The sequence below is a fragment of the Nicotiana tomentosiformis genome, chromosome 11 (genome assembly GCF_000390325.3).
Source record: "Nicotiana tomentosiformis chromosome 11, ASM39032v3, whole genome shotgun sequence".
Lineage (NCBI taxonomy): Eukaryota > Viridiplantae > Streptophyta > Magnoliopsida > Solanales > Solanaceae > Nicotiana > Nicotiana tomentosiformis.
Window position 1 is genome coordinate 116809005 of NC_090822.1, and position 12361 is coordinate 116821365.

Genomic DNA, 12361 nt, shown 5'->3' on the forward strand with positions numbered 1-12361 from the left:
GGGCTAATTACTAAACAAGGCACCAATGCTAATGGGTCAGATCAACCACTCTATAGTCTATACACATGGCATATAAATATCGTATAATTTTCAGCCTCCCAGATTTGTTAAATACAAGTTGCTTAATTTTCCAGTTTTTGTACAATAGTAAAACACCTCCAATTTTTGTTTCATTTTCTAGCGGCATTAGTCTAATAAAGGTTTCCCATAAAAGAAAACCTTGAACCTAATTTTATCTTAAAAAATTATATTATTAAGTGATGATTATACAAAATCATATGAAGAGACAACAATCTAACGTCATATCTAAAGTGAGACACTCTAACAGGAAGAAGATTTTTTGTCATTTGATGATCCCCGTAACGCCATAATTGGGTAAACTAATTGTATTCACTAACCGAAAAACATATTAAATATATATATATATTTCATCAAATTGCATTTGCTAGCCGAAAAGTATATTAAATATATATATTTTTTTGTTCATAATACATATATATACAAAAGATATACTCCATAGTTTATTGGCTATTATTTTTTGGAGCGATTAAAATATACATTTCAGTGATGTGAGGTGGAGGTAGTGATGATCACCCTGGGGTATGCACTAGCGCCCTTGACAGGCACTCCAGAACCCGCCAACGCTCGTGAAAACCCGTGTCATTTCCATAATTCTTGCTATTGCTCAGTTCTCTCACCAAGCCCTGCATTGTAAATTGATCAATTAGATCAGGAAATGGATACTTTGCATCAAAAGTATGGGCCTTAAGTTGTTACCTTTAAGTACTTCATATATTAGTTATTTAGTAAACTTGGATAACAAAACACGAAAGTGGCTGTAGTTTAGTGGTGAGAATTCCACGTTGTGGCCGTGGAGACCTGGGCTCGAATCCCAGCAGCCACAAAATGTCTTTTTTATGAATTACTTTGTGGGTTGGGTTTCATTGCGCCATGAGTTTGAGCCTCATTAAGCAATACCAAACACTCTTTTTTTCACTACGTATAATCTTATGTGAATTAGGTCCACGTTTTAACAGCACGTTCAATCCAACTTTCAGCTCATTCAACTTATTTTTAATTTTTTATCCTTGTGCACATAGTGTTCATAAAAATCCGAAAAACTAACCAAACCGACTAAAAAAATCGATACTTTTTACGTTTGGTTTTGAATTTTAAAAACCGATCAAATTTGATTTGGTTTTAGTTTTAATAAAAAAAATAATCGAAAAAATCGAACCAAACCGACTGTAGAAATAACTATTAAATTTATTATTATATATATATATATATATATATATATATATATATATATATATATATATATATATATATATATATATATAAAGTTTCTAAAATTTTATGGAACATATTAGTCGTTTGTATTTTTAGTCTAGTTCTTTGCTATTATAATAATCTAATTGATTGCCTTTACATTCTAGTTTGATTGGTAGTTTTCTTTTGCTAAGTACAAGAATTTATTTCGTGTTAAAAATAATTAATTTTTAATTGAGTACTTAAATTATTCATCGCTATTTGATTCAATTATCATCAATATATCTTGGTAAATGATAGATTTTTCAAAGAGCAATTGGTTTGATAGTATTACGTTGAAAATATAGTCGCCGGAATATATGTTTGGTAGTGTATGTCTCATATTTAAGAAGAAAAAAATAATAAATAACCGAAATAACCGACAAAAAGCGAATCGATAAAAAACCGATTTAATTGGTTTGATTTGGTTCTAATATTTGAAGAACCGACTTACTTGATTTGATTTCTTTTTAGGTAAAAATCGATCCAAACCGAACCATGAACACCTCTACTTTTGCATCCGTATATTCTATGTCTAGTCATACAAATTGTTCCAGACAAGTGCTTGTGGCATCCAAATAAAGTTTTAAAGAAATTTTAATATTCTGTATTGCTGTAATAAACAACTAAACTTTCTATAAAAATAAAACAGAAAGTTAGTAATACTTGTTTAACAAAATAGATTCTGGAAAATAAAAAATAGTATAGAAATAAATCGAGCCCACTGAATACACAGTGTGTCCTTAAGAAAATTATTTCCCTCAAGTATCCGAGGTGCTGGAATATATCCTCCCAGGATAGAACGATTTAACTCACCAGTGTATTGGTACCAAAAACTCTGATGAACTGCGAACCACTCAATGGTCGTAAAACACACTCGAAAATATTGTGCAGAAGAAGAAGAAGAAGAAGCGCAGAAAATTTCGTAAGGAAAGATTCTGGGATTCAAACTCTATTTATAGAGTTGTTGGCATTGTTTCTGAAAAGGTTTGCAACCTTTCAGAAACAGCCATGATTGATTGATTAATCTTTTTGGACAAAATTCCTTTCAATTAAGAGCTAGAAGAAGAGCAATTATATATATATATATCCATCAAAAGCCTTTTCTTCCTCCGATATAGGACAATGTCCCTTTCCCAAGGGAAACTCAAATATTTTATTTTCCCTCCATTTCTCATTCACCTTCTTTAAGCTACACAAGCTTAAAATCCCAACAATCCCCCACATGAATGGGGAATGGCTATAAAATAAAGGAATGCACGGACGCGTGTGTGTTTTACATGCAAGAATTAATTGCATCTGGACAAGTAGATTTCCCTTTGAACTTTCCGTAGTGAACTTATATCGGATATACTCGGTCAATCGGTAGATTTGATATCTTTGAACCGTCGAGCTTTGTTGTATACCTAGACAACATAAGTCACACAATCAATCCTTAACCATCTATGGTTCTCACGGTTGTGTTCGTTTCAGCCATGAACACCGCCTGGTTTCATGAGTGCTTAGAGAATGGGTCTTTACTTTCATTCCCATTGAAGCAGCTTACACTTCACACTCACATAGGTGATTTCTAAACGTGTAATCCTATAGACACACTATCTGGTCATATCCTGCCAGACTTAGCAAATCATTAAAAAACCTTTAAGCTTTGTTGACTCATCAAAAAGCCTTAATGCTTTACCTCGATTTCTGAACATTGTCTTCATCACGAGAATGGGTTGAGTTATTTGACAATGTTGAACCGTCATTCATAACTTTGTTTGATCTCTTTGAACCTAGCTCGTGGGATCTCCAGTCTGCTAGGTAGAGTTACCGTCATGATGACTTGTCCTAGACCTTAACCCCATTCCCTTTGATGATCTTTCAACTGCCTCTCTAGATAGGCCTTTTGTAAGTGGATCCGACACGTTATCTCTTGACTTTATGTAGTCAATTGTGATAACACCACTAGAGAGTAGTTGTCTAACGGTATTGTATCTCCGTCGTATATGACGAGATTTTCCGTTATACATAATGCTCCCTGCCCTGCCTATTGCTGCTTGACTATCACAATATATACAAATAGGTGCCAAAGGTTTGGGCCAAAATGGAATATCTTTCAAGAAATTCCGGAGCCATTCAGCTTCTTCACCGTCCTTATCTAAAGCTATGAATTTAGATTCCATTGTAGAACAGGTGATGTATGTTTGTTTGGATGATTTCCAAGACTCTGCTCCACCCCCAATTGTGAAAACATATCCACTCGTGGATTTAACTTCAGATGATCCAGTGATCCAATTTGCATCACTATATCCCTCGATCACGGAGGGATATTTGTTATAATGCAAAGCGTAATTTTGGGTATGTTTGAGATACCCCAAAACTCGTTTCATTGCCATCCAATGTATGTGATTGGGATTACTTGTAAACCGACTCAGTTTACTAATAGCACATGCTATATCTGATCGTGTTCAATTCATGATATACATCAAACTTCCCAATACTCTTGCATAATCCAATTGTGAGTCACTTTCACTTTCATTCTTTTGAAGTGCATAACTCACGTCAATTGGAGTCTTGGAAATTTTGAAATCCAAATACTTGAACTTGTCAAGTACCTTTTTAATGTAGTGAGACTGTGATAATGCTAGACCTTGTGGAGTCTTGTAAATTCTGATTCCTAAGATCACATCAGCAACTCCTAAGTCTTTCATATCGAATTTGCTAGCCAACATGTGCTTAGTAGCATTTATATCTGCCATGTTTTTGCTCATTATCAACATGTTATCAACATATAAACAAACAATGACTTCATGACCTGGAGTGTTTTTAATGTAAACACATTTGTCGCACTCGTTGATTTTAAACCCACTTGCCAACATTGTTTGGTCAAATTTGGAATGCCATTGTTTGGGTGCTTGTTTAAGTCCATAAAGTAACTTAACAAGTTTGCACACTTTCTTTTCTTTACCAGTTACCACAAAACTCTCAGGTTGTTCCATGTAAATCTTTTCCTCTAATTCTCCATTTAAGAAAGCTGTTTTAACATCCATTTGATGGATTTCAAGACCATACACGACCGCTAGTGCCACTAATACCCTAATAGATATTATCCTCGTTACTGGCGAGTAAGTGTCAAAGTAATCAAGGTCTTCCTTTTATCTATAACCTTTGACAACAAGTCTTGCCTTATATTTGTCAATAGTGCCATCGGCTTTTACTTTCCGTTTAAAGATCCATTTCGAACCTAAAGGCTTATTTCCTGGAGGAAGATCTACCAATTCCCATGTATGGTTATCCAAAATTGATTGAATCTCACTATTGACTGCCTCTTTCCAAAACGCTGAATCAGAAGATGACATAGCTGCTTTAAAAGTTTGAGGCTCATTTTCAAGCAAGAATGTCACAAAATCTGGTCCAAAGGAAGTAGATGTTCTTTGACGTTTGCTACGCCTTGGATCTTCTATACTTGGAGTATTTTCCTTTGGTTCTTCCCGAGGTCGTTTAGGTCTTTCACTTAACGACTCACATTCAGTTTTATACGGATAGATGCTTTCAAAGAATTCAGCACTATCTGATTCCATTACCGTATTAATGTGAATTTCGGGATTATCGGATTTATGAACCAAAAACCGACATGCTTTACTGTTTGTAGCATATCTAATGAAAACACAATCAACAGTTTTTGATCCGATTTTAACCCTTTTAGGTAAAGGAACTTGTACCTTTGCTAGACACCCCCACACTTTGAAATATTTCAAGTTGGGTTTTCTTCCTTTCCATTTTTCATATGGAATAGATTGCGTTTTGCTGTGGGGTACTCTGTTGAGTATTCGGTTAGCTGTAAGGATAGCTTCACCCCACAAACTCTGCACTAATCCGGAACTTATTAATAAAGAATTCATCATTTCCTTTAATGTCCGATTTTTCCTTTCCACAATTCCATTGGATTGAGGTGTGTAAGGTGCAGCAGTTTGATGGATAATTCCATATTCCGAACATATTTCTGCAAATGGAAATTCATATTCTCCACCCCGATCACTTCTAATCATTTTGATCTTTTTATTCAATTGATTCTCCACTTCATTCTTGTATTGCTTAAATGCTTCAATTGCTTAATCCTTACTATTAAGGAAATAAACGTAACAATATCGAGTGCAGTCGTCAATAAGAGTAATAAAATACTTTTTCCCACCTCGAGATGGTGTTGACTTCATATCACAAATGTCAGTATGAATTAAGTCTAAAGGATTTGAATTCCTTTCAATAGACTTATAAGGATGTTTTACAAACTTAGACTCAACACATATTTGATATTTTGATTTATTACACTCGAATTTAGGCAACACTTCTAAATTAATTAACTTCCGCAAGATTTTGTAATTGACATGTCCTAAACGAATATGCCATAAATCATTTGACTCCAATAAATAAGAAGAAGCTGCAATTTTATTCATACTGTCAACAACCATTACATTTAGTTTGAAGAGGCCCTCTTTGAGGTAGCCCTTTCCAACATACATTTCATTCTTGCTTACAACAACTTTATCAGAAACAAATACACATTTGAATCCGTTCTTAACAAGCAAAGAAGTAGAAACTAAATTCTTCCTAATAGTAGGAACATGAAGAACGTTATTGAGCGTTAACACCTTACCGGAAGTCATCTTCAGGAATATCTTCCCATAACCTTCAATTTTGGCTGTTGCAGTATTTCCCATGGAAAGCTCTTCTTCGGGACCAGCAGTAGAGTAAGTCGCAAATGCTTCCTTGAGAGCACAAACATGTCGAGTGGCTCCAGAGTCAATCCACCACTCCTTCGGATTTCCAACTAGGTTACATTCCGAAAGCATTGCATACAGATCATCAATGTCATAATTCTTCTCCACTATGTTGGCCTGTCCCTTCTTCTTATACTTTTTCGGGAGATGACAATCAGGGGTTTTGTGACCGGTGTTTCCACAATTGTAGTAGCTGCCCTTGAATTTCTTTTTGTTCTGCTCCTTAGTCTGTCCAGAAGACCTCTTTCTCTTCTTACTTGTTGGAGAAGTCTCCTCAACGATATTAGCTCCCATGATCATTGAATTTCCACGAGACTTCTTCTCGGCTGTTTTGTTATCTTCCTCAATCTTGAGACGAATCACAAGATCTTCCAACTTCATTTCTTTGCTCTTGTGCTTAAGATAGTTCTTGAAATCTCTCCACGAAGGAGGCAATTTTTCAATCATTGCATCCACTTAAAATGCTTCATTCACGACCATACCTTCAGCAATAAGGTCATGAAAAATAAGTTGAAGCTCCTGAACTTGGGTTCCAACAATTTTACTGTCTATCATTTTATAGTCTAGAAACTTAGCAACCACAAAATTCTTCTCAAGTGCGTCCCATAATTCTTTCGAAGTATTCATCGCACTGTACACATTGTACAAGTCATCCTCTAAAGCGCTTTAGATATAGCCTTTGCAAAGAAAATCTGCCTGCTTCCACGCCTCAACAATCATGAATTTCTCGTTGTCCGGCATGTCCGCAGAGGCACTAGAGGTTCTTCACTAGTGCATTTCTACATACCAAGTGTGGTAAGCCAGAAGAACACCCTTTGCTGCCATACTTTAAAGTTGGCTCCGAAAAATTTCCCCGATTTCTCTGCCGGTGGAACAGCAGTCCGGCTTGACGAGGCTATCGTCGTTGCCGCAATAGTCACAGAAGAATTTCCGTTATCAATTACCATTTCTCACTGTAAACAACAGAAGAGTTCAATTAATGGCAAAATCAGAACAGTAAACAATACTGTTATTAACAAAAACAGTATGTATAATAAATAAAACCGAAGTTTTTATATACTGTTTCACAGAAAAACGATGAAGTTTTTATGTTCTTCAAATCGTTTTATGAATTTCAATACTCTGATGAAGTTTTTTATATCTTCAAATCAGAATAGTAAAATTCAGAAGGAGTAGAAAACCACACAGGTTTTAATCTCCACAAATAAAATACAAAATATATATAAAAAAATTCCTTAAGAATGTTAATATTCTATATTGTTGTAATAAACAATTAAACTTTCTGGAAAAACAAAACAGAAAGTTAGTAATACTTGTTTAACGAAATAGATTCTGGAAAACAAAAAATAATATAGGAATAAATCGAGCCCACTGAATACACAGTGTGTCCTTAAGGAAATTATTCCCCTCAAGTACCCGAGGTGCTGGAATATATCCTCTCAGGATAGAACGATTTAAATCACCAGTGTATTGGTACCAAAAACTCTGATGAACTGCGAACCACTCAATGGTCGTAAAACACACTGAAAAATATTGTGCAGAAGAAGAAGAAGCGAAGAAAATTTCGTAAGGAAAGATTCTGGGATTCAAACTCTATTTATAGAGTTGCTGGCATTGTTTCTGAAAGGTTGCTGGAAGAAGCTCAGAAACAGCTGGCTGTTTGGAAAAGGGGTGTTTGAAATATCCAGGAAAGAAAATGGGACTGACCGAATCGGGTCGCGGGTCATGGGTTATTCCGGATTGAATTTTTTGTTAATTATTTAATTAATTAATTAAATAATTGAAAGAAATTTTGTCCAAAAAGATTAATCAATCAATCGTTGACCAAATCTGAAGCGGAATCCGAAGCCGAGCGAGCGAGTGACGACGACGGCGCGAGGCTTGCCTTTTTCTTAACTTTTTAAGAGCTAGAAGAAGAACAATTATATATATACTCACCAAAAGCCTTTTCTTCCTCCGATATGGGACAATGTCCCTTTCCCAAGGGAAACTCAAATATTTTATTTTTCCTCCATTTCTCATTCACCTTCTTTAAGCTACACAAGCTTAAAATCCCAACAAAATTTTCTGACAAATTTACTCCAATAACTTTTCAAAGAGTTAATCCAATAAAACATTTATTTTTGAGGCCAATATGTTGTGTGCAACTCGCAATACTAAAAACATTTATACTTCATTGTCAATTTGTCACTTTCAGATTCAAATTAACAATTCAGACTCAGAGATCCGTCAAGGATTCTTCTTTTTTCACAATAGTCACAGTTATATTTTCTTAATTATTACGCAGCGTTTAGCAGAAGATCAGCGCATAAGCGTAGCCTTTTCTTTGACTTTTTGACAAGAATCTCTACGATTAAAGAATATATAAGCAAAACAATAAAAGAATCACGGACTAATCAGAAGAAGACTACAAATAATACAAGAGCAACAAAACAAGCCAAGTATGCATTTAAAGTATACAAGTAGGACAATTAAGGCATGTAGCAATTAATCATGAAGTCATGAAAGGAACGAACATTTAAATACAATAATAATTAATGACAAGTAACAAGTCACGACATAGAAACAATTAAATCATGTAACATTTATGATAATTCATTAAATACGAGAAAGCATGGAAACAATTATTTTGACGGCGTATATACACTCGTCACCTCGCATATACGCTGTTACCATATAATTCACATAACATATAGTTCAAGGGTTCCTAAATTCCCTCAAATCAAGGTTAGACCCAACACTTATCTCGCTCCGCAACCAAATCAAAGCTCAACCAGGGCCTTTCCTCTAACATCTGCCTCCAAACCAATCGAATCTAACAAAAAACGACTTAATATCGACAAAAAATGCTAGGAAAATATATTACAATACATAAATCTAAGATCGTTACACTTTCCCCAAAAAGTCAACAAAAATTAACCCCGTGCTCGCTTGGTCAAAACCCGAGATTCGGACCAAAATTCATTTACCCATTCACCCCAAGCTCGATTATGTGATTAGTTTCGAAATCTAACCTCAATTTGAGGTCTAAATCTCAATTTTATAAAAAACCCTAATTCTACCCAAATCCCTAATTTTCTACTATGAAAGAGCATAGATTAAGGTTAGAAATCAATGAATGTTGATGAAAATGGAAGAAAACTAGTTAAAGTATACTAACCTATGAAATGGGGATGAAATTTCTCTTCAAAATCTCTAGGCCGAGCTCTAATGTGAATATGGTGAAAAATGAAGAAAATTCCGTCTTTGAACATTTAAGTCACCGGGCGTCTGGCCTTCTTCGCGTTCGCGAAGGGCCTGACGTGATCGCGTAGTGCAGCGACCCAAGTGGCCTTCGCGTTCACGAGGAATGCTACGCGTGTGCGATGGCCTTCCCCCTGGCCTTCGCATTCGCGAGCATGGGCTCAGGTTCACGTAGAGCTCTTAAAGTGGAACCTCACTAAGGATTAGTATACCTTAGGTTGGAAAATACAACTAGGGATTGGTGTACCCTATACTAAATATGCGACTAGGGAGTGGTGTGCTCTATGTCAAAATGGAACCTCAACTAAGGATTGTGTTACCTTATGCTGGAAAATGCAATGGTTGATGATGTGATTATAGGCATATCTAGAAAGAAAAAGCAAAGACTTTGAAGAACTTACCTTTGGTGACATTCGTCATTTGAGAACTTTTATTCTACACTACTTTGTTTCATGCTTCAAATAAAGAAAGCTAGGGCATGACTTCAATTGCAATTGAACTAAGTATTCAAACGAACTAAACTAAAACTAACCGATTAATAAGAACTAACAGTGGGCGATTGAAATCAGGAAACATTGTCCAAAACAGAACTTAAATGACCATTGGTAAGCTATCGAACAACGATTAAAAGCAACTAAATAAACGGCTAACTAAATAAACCATTCAACTAATTCTTTTGAATTTTGCACAAAACTAGAACAACACATTTATTATAGACTAACAACCAATCAAAATAGAGAAACTTAAACTAAATTCAAAACCAAATGGGAAAATATAAACTAAGAAAATGAGGGAATGAATGTTATACCAAACGAGCATTCTTGAAACTATCCATGAATCTCAGGGACGACGCGAGCTGTGACAAACGATGACGAGCGACCTTCGAACGAATTTTTCTAGGTGGCAGACGTTAGGACACCAATTCGGGGAAGCCGAATAGTGATTTCAACACCATGTCGCCTAGAAAGAATCACCTTTTATTTGAATCCCTAGTCAAAGGAAGGTTTGATTCTATTATTATTGGTCTGCAAAAATAAAGTCTAGGTAAGGAATTCTGTTGACCGGGGAGAAGGTGTAAGGCATTCCTCGAGTCACGTGGTTCTAGCACAGTCGCTTTATTGACTACATTTGGCTTGAATTAATTTTAGATAAATTGTGATTTATTGGTTTCCATGCTTTATCTATCCGCTTTTAATTATTAAAATATAGAAATAGTTTATAAACAAATCACATGTGTGAATCCGTTTTGTGTATTGTTCCAAAATTATGTCACTCGTATGTGTACATAATTAATAATATTTTATTATATTAAGATTGTTTTGATCAAAGTTGCGCGAACACATACTTCGGTTTTAATTTTGAAAATCACAATTATGCCACGCGAACGTATACATAATCGCGATAAACTAATTAAAAGCACGCCTAAAGCACTCTAACAATGTTCATTATTCTTCCTAAACTTTGAGATTATTGTGAGGGTATGAATTATGGAATTACTTGTGAAAGAAGTGTATGATTTTAGATATTTAAATAAATAAACCATCATATACCAATACCCTATAGCCCAACAATTGAAGCCCAAACTTATTAGGGTCCAAATCTTCCTAACTTTAAAGCAAGTTTGAATACCATATTTCCAGAAACATAATTAAGCATATAGCTTTTAAGGACTAATTTACATTATTATTTATAAAATTTAAAGGCAAATAAATAAAATTACATGATATAAAATAAAAAGAACAGAGGAAAGAATAAACCTTTAATGCAAAATTTTCAATTAAATGAGTCTCCAAGAACATGTACAATAACTCAGACGAACGTCGAAGAAGCATAAGCGAAGAAGAACATCAAAGCTAGTGAACAGAGCTCCAACGGAATTCTCGACCTCGATTATTGACTCCACCGTTTGGCGTGTGAAAGAGATATTTTAAAATATTTTTTATTGGGTTTTGGGTGATGAATTGCTGGATATTTTGAAAGAAATAATGACACCAGTAAAAATTTCCTTAGCGTAGAAGAAGAAAAATAATTTCTCTCAATTTTCTTCTCTCTCCTTTTTTTTTCTACCTTCCCTCCTCTTTTCTCCTCACATTTCTCTTCTATTTATAGAAAAAATAATTCGGAATTTTTTCAGATTTTGTTTAATTAAAAAGAATTCCCACTTCCCATTTTTTTTTTAAAAAAAAATAAAAATAAAATAATTCCCCACTTTTATTTTCCCACTTTTTTTTACTTTTCTTTTTTTTTATTTTCAACTTATTTTACTTTTTTTTTAATTTTCACTTATTTTACTTTTTTTTTAATTTTCACTTTCTTTTACTTTTCTTTTTAAATTTTCACATACATTTACTTTTATTTTTTAATTTCAACTTTCTTTTACTTTTCATTTTTTAAAATTTTCACATTCTTTTACTTTTATTTTTTAAAATTTTCCACTATCTTTTACTTTTTTATTAAACAATTTACACCTACTTTTACTTTTACTTTTTTATTCCATACTTTTAATTTTTCTATTATTTTATTCCCATCCGAAATTTTTAAAAAAAAATTTAGTTGTTTCGGTTTTTTAAATTTTATTTTATATTAAAATAAATATAAAAATAAAACTAATACTAATAGTAATAATTTGACCTTTTAAATTATTTTTAATTTTTACCCTATATAAAAAATATATAACAAAGCAAAAAAGACATATAGTAAATTTCTAAAAATATTTACATAGTAGAAGGTAGTAAAAATTTAAATATAGTCAAAAATTAGGTGCTCACAGTATCTAGGCAAAAATAGCGGCTCAGTGTGCTTGGTGATGGTGAGGCAGCGGAGTGGCAGTGAGAGCGGGTCGGCAGCAGCGGGGGTTGCTGGCCGGTGGGGGTGCCCTTTTTTGGGGGGGTGAAGTTAAAGGAAAGTGAGATCTATACGTTCATGTAGGTTTCGTGGGGGTGTAGTGGCCGGTTCATCGTGAAATCGAAGAGGGAAGTAAGAGGCGGCCATTTAGGGTTTCGATTCCACGGAATTTAGATGGGTTTTTGAAGATTTGGGGCTCAGAT

At 34.3% G+C, this 12361-nt stretch overlaps 1 non-coding gene across 1 annotated transcript; it reads left to right on the plus strand.

The window, feature by feature from the left end:
• The first annotated feature begins 832 nt into the window (after positions 1-832).
• On the plus strand, positions 833-904 carry TRNAH-GUG (transfer RNA histidin (anticodon GUG)). The gene has a single exon. It is a non-coding gene; the product is annotated as a tRNA-His (tRNA).
• The last annotated feature ends 11457 nt before the right edge of the window (positions 905-12361 follow it).